Source organism: Canis lupus, chromosome 23, assembly GCF_011100685.1.
Source record: "Canis lupus familiaris isolate Mischka breed German Shepherd chromosome 23, alternate assembly UU_Cfam_GSD_1.0, whole genome shotgun sequence".
Lineage (NCBI taxonomy): Eukaryota > Metazoa > Chordata > Mammalia > Carnivora > Canidae > Canis > Canis lupus.
Genome location: NC_049244.1, coordinates 9823361 through 9830337, shown reverse-complemented (window position 1 = coordinate 9830337; position 6977 = coordinate 9823361). Strand labels below are relative to the sequence as shown.

General features: G+C 37.8%; 1 protein-coding gene across 4 annotated transcripts in view; it reads right to left on the bottom strand.

Annotated features, from left to right (window-relative positions):
• The window catches only part of MYRIP (myosin VIIA and Rab interacting protein), a 361492-nt gene that overhangs the window by 156872 nt on the left and 197643 nt on the right, over nucleotides 1-6977 (bottom strand). The gene's annotated exons all lie outside the window — the stretch shown is intronic.

The following is a 6977-nucleotide window of genomic DNA, read 5'->3' as shown; positions in this document are numbered from 1 at the left end:
AGAGATGAATTGTTGATTTCTGGCCCTGAGAATAAGCTTGAAGTTCATAATTTTTGGTAATTAAATATAAATTCATAATTTGGGGTAATTAAATATAAATTGACTAAATCATTAATGAAAAACACACAAGAGACAAGTATCTGAAATTTTGAGAGAACTCAGAGCTGTTGGGCTTGATTAAATGTGTACTTCTCAGAATGGCAGGGAACTACTGGTCTCAGCCATGAATTCATGCTGTAGCTTCAGCTACTGTGAGGCTCAGAAATGTCAGGTTGGGGGATCCCTGGGTGGCGCAGCGGTTTAGCGCCTGCCTTTGGCCCAGGGCGCGATCCTGGAGACCCGGGATCGAATCCCACATCGGGCTCCCGGTGCATGGAGACTGCTTCTCCCTCTGCCTATGTCTCTGCCTCTCTCTCTCTCTGTGTGACTATCATAAATAAATTAAAAAAAAATTAAAAAAAAAAAAGAAAAAAAAATGTCAGGTTGGATCTGAGAGACTTGTCCATGAGAGTATCACTGAACTTTGGTCATACTGTAACCTAAAAATGTATAAGTATGGTGGGTGATATACCTTAAATTATAATTTCCTAAAAACAACTAAATAAAATGAGAAATCTTCAAAGCTAAAAACTATGCAAAACAAGGAAGTGAGCAAATATGGAGATGCTTTTTGCCCAGAGGGTTTCACCACCTGCATTCAGATAATCTTTTGACAATTGTCGGGTGCAAGGCATCAGAAAAGAATTTTAGGGCTCCTATCAATGTGTAGAAATATAATAAGATACTCTTCATATAAAGCTTGGATACCATCGGTTATACTTTCAGTGTATCATCTAGAAATAAACCCACCACCCAGAAGAGGGCAGTGAAGAAACATTTGGTGAAGAAAGGAATAAACTTCATTTGAAAAATAGGTGTATTAGAATATCTTCTGAACATTTATCACCTCAGGTCACAATCACAAAGCTTTTGTGGAGTTTTAGCCTGAATTCTCATTACCTTTATTGATAAACAAAAACAAAACTAAAGCTGTATCTCCTAAATCTGGATAATCTTGAGCAAGAATCAGGAAAAATAATAGAAGAATCAGACCACTTAACATCTTAAGTATTAGAATTGTCAGATAAGAAAATAACTATGTTTAATAAGTATAAAAGAAATACAAGAACATTTAAATTATGTGTAAGGAATTATGGTTCTATGATGATCAACCCAACTTCAAACAATAAAGTATAATTTCCAAAAATGAAAAAAAATATACTTGAAACTGCAAGTTTGATGGACATGTTATATAGCTGATTAAACACAACTTGATAGAAAATTAGTGAAATAAAGAACAGTTGTAAACAAATTATCCAAAATGCAGTACAGTGAACCAAAGTGAAAAGGGAATATTTAACAACTGTAATCTGTAGGTAGCTAATAAGATAGCTTCAAAATACATAAAATATTAACTACATTTACAAGCGGACACAGACAAATCTATTATTTTGGTAGATTTTGAAATACCTCTCTTAGTAACTAATATATCAAGCAGTCAAACAATGAGAAATAATATAGATTTAAACAGCACAATACAAGGCTTGATCTAATGATCATACATATATGTATGCATGGCATATATGTAGGTATTCTACTTAGCAATTCATATATTTAGGGAAGTTGACCATGACTTGGGCAAGTCTCAAGAGACTTCAAAGGTCTGGTTTCCACAGTCTTGAAGTATCACTAAGTATGTTTGAAATAATAACAAAAACACAAAATTAGGAAAACCTCACAGTTTGAAAATTAAACAAATTCCTTATTTTCAAGGAATAAAACACTTGGGTCAAAGAAAAAAAATCAAAACAGAAATTTAAAATTTTTAGAATTGAATGATAATTTTAGAAACTACACATCGAAATTTGTGGAATGTCATTATTGTGGTACACAGAGAGGCATTTAGGGAAAAAGCAAAAGGCTGAAAATAAAGCTAAGTATCCAGCTTCAGAAGTTAAACACAGAAGGGGTGCCTGGGTGGCTCAGTCAGTTTAGCCTGTCTCTAGATTTTGGTTTGGGTCATGATATCAGGGTTGTGAGATCAAGGCTCTACCTCAGGCTCTGCACTGGGTGTGGAGCCTGCTTAAGATTCTCTCTCTTCCTCTCCCTCTTCCTCTCCCTTCTCCCCACCCTCCTCACACTCTCTCTTTCTTTCTAAATAAAAAAATAAATTGAAATTAGACAAAGAACAGTAGAAAAAGTACAAAGAAAATAAAAAGGAGAAAAAAAGCACAGAAACAGACTAGAAAACAAATATTCAATAGAGATGACCTAGGAAGTCAGAAGTTCATTTTTAAAAATGAAAAAATAGATAACTCTCTGCTTTAAAAAAAGGAAGAAATGAGTCATAAATAATAATAGGAATGATTCTATAGATGTAGGACAAAGTGGAGAGAGAATAAAATGCTATTACAAAAAACAGGATGCAAACTAAGTGGAAAGTTACATGGAATGGACAAATTCCTAGAATATGTACCTTACTAAAAACCAACTCAAGATAAAATAGAAAACGTGAATCATTCTACACTTATTAAAGAAACTGAATCAGCAGTAAAATGTTTTTATGAAAAAGAAACCACCAGTTCCAAGTAAATGAGTTTTACTACAGATTAAAAAAAAATTATTTTATATACACCTTTTCCCCCAAGAAAATGGAGAAAAAAGGCACAATACTCTATTCACTGTATGGGGATAGTGTAACATTAGTACCAAAAGCCAAAACTCAACAGAGCAAAATAAAAGATGAGGAAATTACGAACCAATATTATCTGTCAATATAGGTGCAAAAGTCCTAACAAATATAAACAGAGTATAAAAAGATAATATGTGACCAATTTGGGTTTGCTCCAGGAATGCACAATTATGTAATTAATGTAATTCATCAAATTAAGAAAGAAGAAAAATTACCCATTTATGTTAAAATCTCTTGGCAATCTAAGAATAAAAAGGAACTTGCTTATCCTGGAAAGGAACATGAAACTCCCTACAGCCAACATCATACACATTGGTGAAATACTAATACTATTCCCCTTAACATTAGAAACCATGCAGTGTCGGTGGGGATCCCTAATGTTATTTAGCTTTTACTGGGGATTTGGGCAGGGCAGAAAAACAAGAAGAGAAATGAAATTTATAAGATTGGGAAGAAAGAAAAAGTTCTTTTTTTTTGTTTTGATATATGGTAAGAATAATTTCTTATAAAATTAACACATAAATAATGAGAATTAATTTTTTAAATAGGACTTGATTTTTTAGAACAGTTTCAGGCTCACAGCACAACTGAGCAGAAGGTACAGATTTCCCATATTCCCTGCCCTCTATTCATGCAAAATCTCCTCCATTATCAACATCTACCACCAAAGTGGTACATTTGTTACTACTGATGAACATATATTAATATATCATTATCACCCAGAGTTCATCATTTACATTACCGTTCACTTTTGGCATTATACATTTTATGGTTTAAATATAAGTCAGTCGGAGAAGGACAAACATTATATGTTCTCATTCATTTGGGGAATATAAATAATAGTGAAAGGGAATATAAGGGAAGGGAGAAGAAATGTGTGGGAAATATCAGAAAGGGAGACAGAACGTAAAGACTGCTAACTCTGGGAAACGAACTAGGGGTGGTAGAAGGGGAGGAGGGCGGGGGGTGGGAGTGAATGGGTGACGGGCACTGGGGGTTATTCTGTATGTTAGTAAATTGAACACCAATAAAAAATAAATTAAAAAAAATAAAGGCAGAGGCTCAACTGCTGAGCAGGCATCCCATATGCAGATTAAAAAAAATAAATATAGTACCATAAATGTAAAAAAATAAAATAAAATAAATATAGGTATAATGACATGTATCTACCATTACAGTTTCACACAAAAAAGCTTCACTGCCCCCCCAAATCCTCTGTGGTCCTACCTATTCATTCCTTCCTCTGCTCTGAAGCCTGGCAACCATTGATCTTTGTACTGCCTCCATAATTTGCCTATTCCAGACAGTTGGAATCATACAATTTGTAGCCTATTGAGACTGGCCTGTTTCACTCATATGCATTTAAGTTTTCTCCGTTTCTTTTCACGTCTCTGTAGCTCATTCCTTTTTAGCACTGACTAATATTGTATTGTCTGGATTAATTTTTAAAAAGGAATAACACAAGCTTTGTGGACAGAGTTCTCTTGTATTGCTGTGGAAATATCGTCTCTCATGAAATACCTGTGCATAATATTAGAGTTCACATTCCCTTGGCCTCAGCCCTCTGAACTTGACTTAGATTAATTCATACGTTAGTTTAGCCAGCACATATACATTCCGGATCCTTGTTGGTTTTGCAAAAGGTCTTGGAATGAAAGGTTCTAGAATCCCACAAAAGGAGAGCGTGCCCAGCAAATGCATGGTGCCTGGGCACCTGTTGTTCTATCTTATGAACAACCAGAGGAAGTTCTGACTGTTTTAGCACACGTTTGTGTTCTGAGAGCTAAATGCTTTAAGGTTAGGGTCTGGGTTGGCTCTGGCAGAGGTGTGAGCTACCAACAGGACTCTTCAAGGAGGGTTCTGTGGCAATTGTGCCCTGATGAGTTGAATCTCTCAGACTCAGTAGAACAATCGTGTGAGGCTCCCTAGATCTAGGGTCACAAGCCCGCTGGGTATGAAAAGTTAGAAATACATTCCAAGGAGGGCTTTTCTGTGAATGAAAATGAGGGCCACATAATTAGGGACATCACATTGTCCAGTTTGCTCAGAACAGTCCCAGTTTATATCTATTGATCTTAGAGCAAATAAGGGCACTCCCTTTTACTCTCAGAAGTGTTCCCAGAAGGTTTGGCTGATACATCATGTGATCTTACACATAGTTAAATTCCAGATGCAGCCTTTTACATCCCTTTCTCTCTAGTGACAAGTATCAATGGAATGAGTTCCTCTGCCAGCTTCAGTCTACTCTCTGGGTTTGTCACTACTCAATCAGAAACTCTATTCTTTCTTCTAAAAGTCCTTTCGCGTGGCTTGGCCTCATCCCAGGGGTTACAGAGTTCCAGCTGGTGTAGAAATGAAGCAAAAGTGAAGAATCTAGGTGGCAAACTGAGGGAGAAGCAGGGTTCTGAGGTCTTTGAGCACAGAGCTCTCTACCTTCCAGAGGAGCTCAAACACATTCTGACAGGTGGAAGTCCTAGCACGCCCACACCTCCTTCAGCAGAACTGACGGTCGGTAGTATCTCTTAAAATAGAGCTCTTTTCTCCAGAGCCCAAGCCAATGCCTTCTGCAGCAAAGCAAGCAATGTCACAAATGCTAATCTGGGAGACTTGGGGGTGAGGAAGGGAGAGGAAACCACTGGAATCTTTCTTACCAGCAGTTGAGGTGCCTGTGGGAGGCTTAGCCATACAAAAACTCCAAGAGGAAGAAGAGGATCCTGAATTCAGCAGTGTTTGGGACTATGTACCATTTAAATTTTCTAAACTGCATTTTAAAAACGTGACACAAAGATCACTATACAAAAGGCTCATGGTTTTGTTTTACCCTCTAGCTGAAATGAGGAAGTCATATGGCAGTGCACTGTAAACTGTTACATGCGGTGAGAAAGCAGTTATCAATATTAATACAACCACCCTCATGGTGTCTGTATCCTATCAGTGGATCAGCTAATGAGATGCCATCCTCATGTTTGTTGATCGCTGCACCTCAGTTTTGAATGTCACTGTAGACAGCTGCCTTGAAGTACATTTACTTCATAGTAATGACATCTCATTTTCATAAGTTGAGAACTGTGTATTTATTTCACAAAACTCAAAAGAAAACTAAACGTTTCTTTTATTTCAGCTTAAAAAATAACAGAGTTTCCAAAATACATGAAACTATAAAGAAACAATTCGGCCATAATCCCTTCCTCTGGATAATCCTTGTTATTTTGGGGGGGGCGGGGGGGGGAGGATCCTTTCAAATAATCTATGTCATGATAGCTGGCCACCGAAATCTATTCTCTTCTTCCCTGGTAACAGGATTTTAGCCATGTGGTGGCCAGCTGTCCTAGAGCCAAGTGTGGCTGGAATGGGGGCAAAAGGGGATGAGTAACTTTTGAGGGAAGGCCCTTAATATGAAGGTGGGCCTCCTCCATGCTCTCCTCCTCTTTTGGGGGGCTGAAATCCCATGTGGCTTTGGCATCAACAATTAGATGATAAGGCCCCAGGGTACTTGGTTGCATAGGAATCCTCTAGAGTACTATAATAACCACTGATATTTAGATCTCACTCCAGTGATTAGAATTTAAGGGGCATGGAGTATGGCTGGGAAACATGATTTTTCCAAAGCTCTCCAGAGGATTCTAACAGGAAGTCAGGTTTGAGAACTCTGTGCCCCTAGGGGATGGTAGAACCCTTGAATGACTGTAGGGAGCAGACACATAGGCCAATCTGGAACGCTCACCTTGGACTGTTCTGAGAGAGAACAGACTTTGTTCTTTCTTTCTTTTTTTTTTTTAAGATCTTATTTATTTGAGGGAGAGAGAGTAAGTGAGAGAGAGGACGAGCAGGGGGAAGGGCAGAAGGAGAAGGAGACTCTTCGCTAAGCAGGGAGTCGACCAGGGGCTCTACCCCAGGACCCTGGTATCATGACCTGAGCTGAAAGCAGACACTGAACTGACTGAAACACCCAGAGCCACCCAAAGCCCCACAGCTTTTGTTTATAAATCACTATATTTTTGGAGTTTCTTTGTTATCACTAATTAGGTCTCCTAACAACACAGTTAGGTAATTCAGAAAATATAAACAGACGTATAAAACGAAGATGAAAAGTCTCTTCCTGCTACCGTTAAGCATTTCTATGCTCAGATCTAGATCTATCTACCATCTATGATCTATCTGTCATCTATCTATCTTTTATCATGGCCTTACTCCTTCATTCACTCCTCTCTTCCTCTCACACAAGACACCACACTACACACTGGTC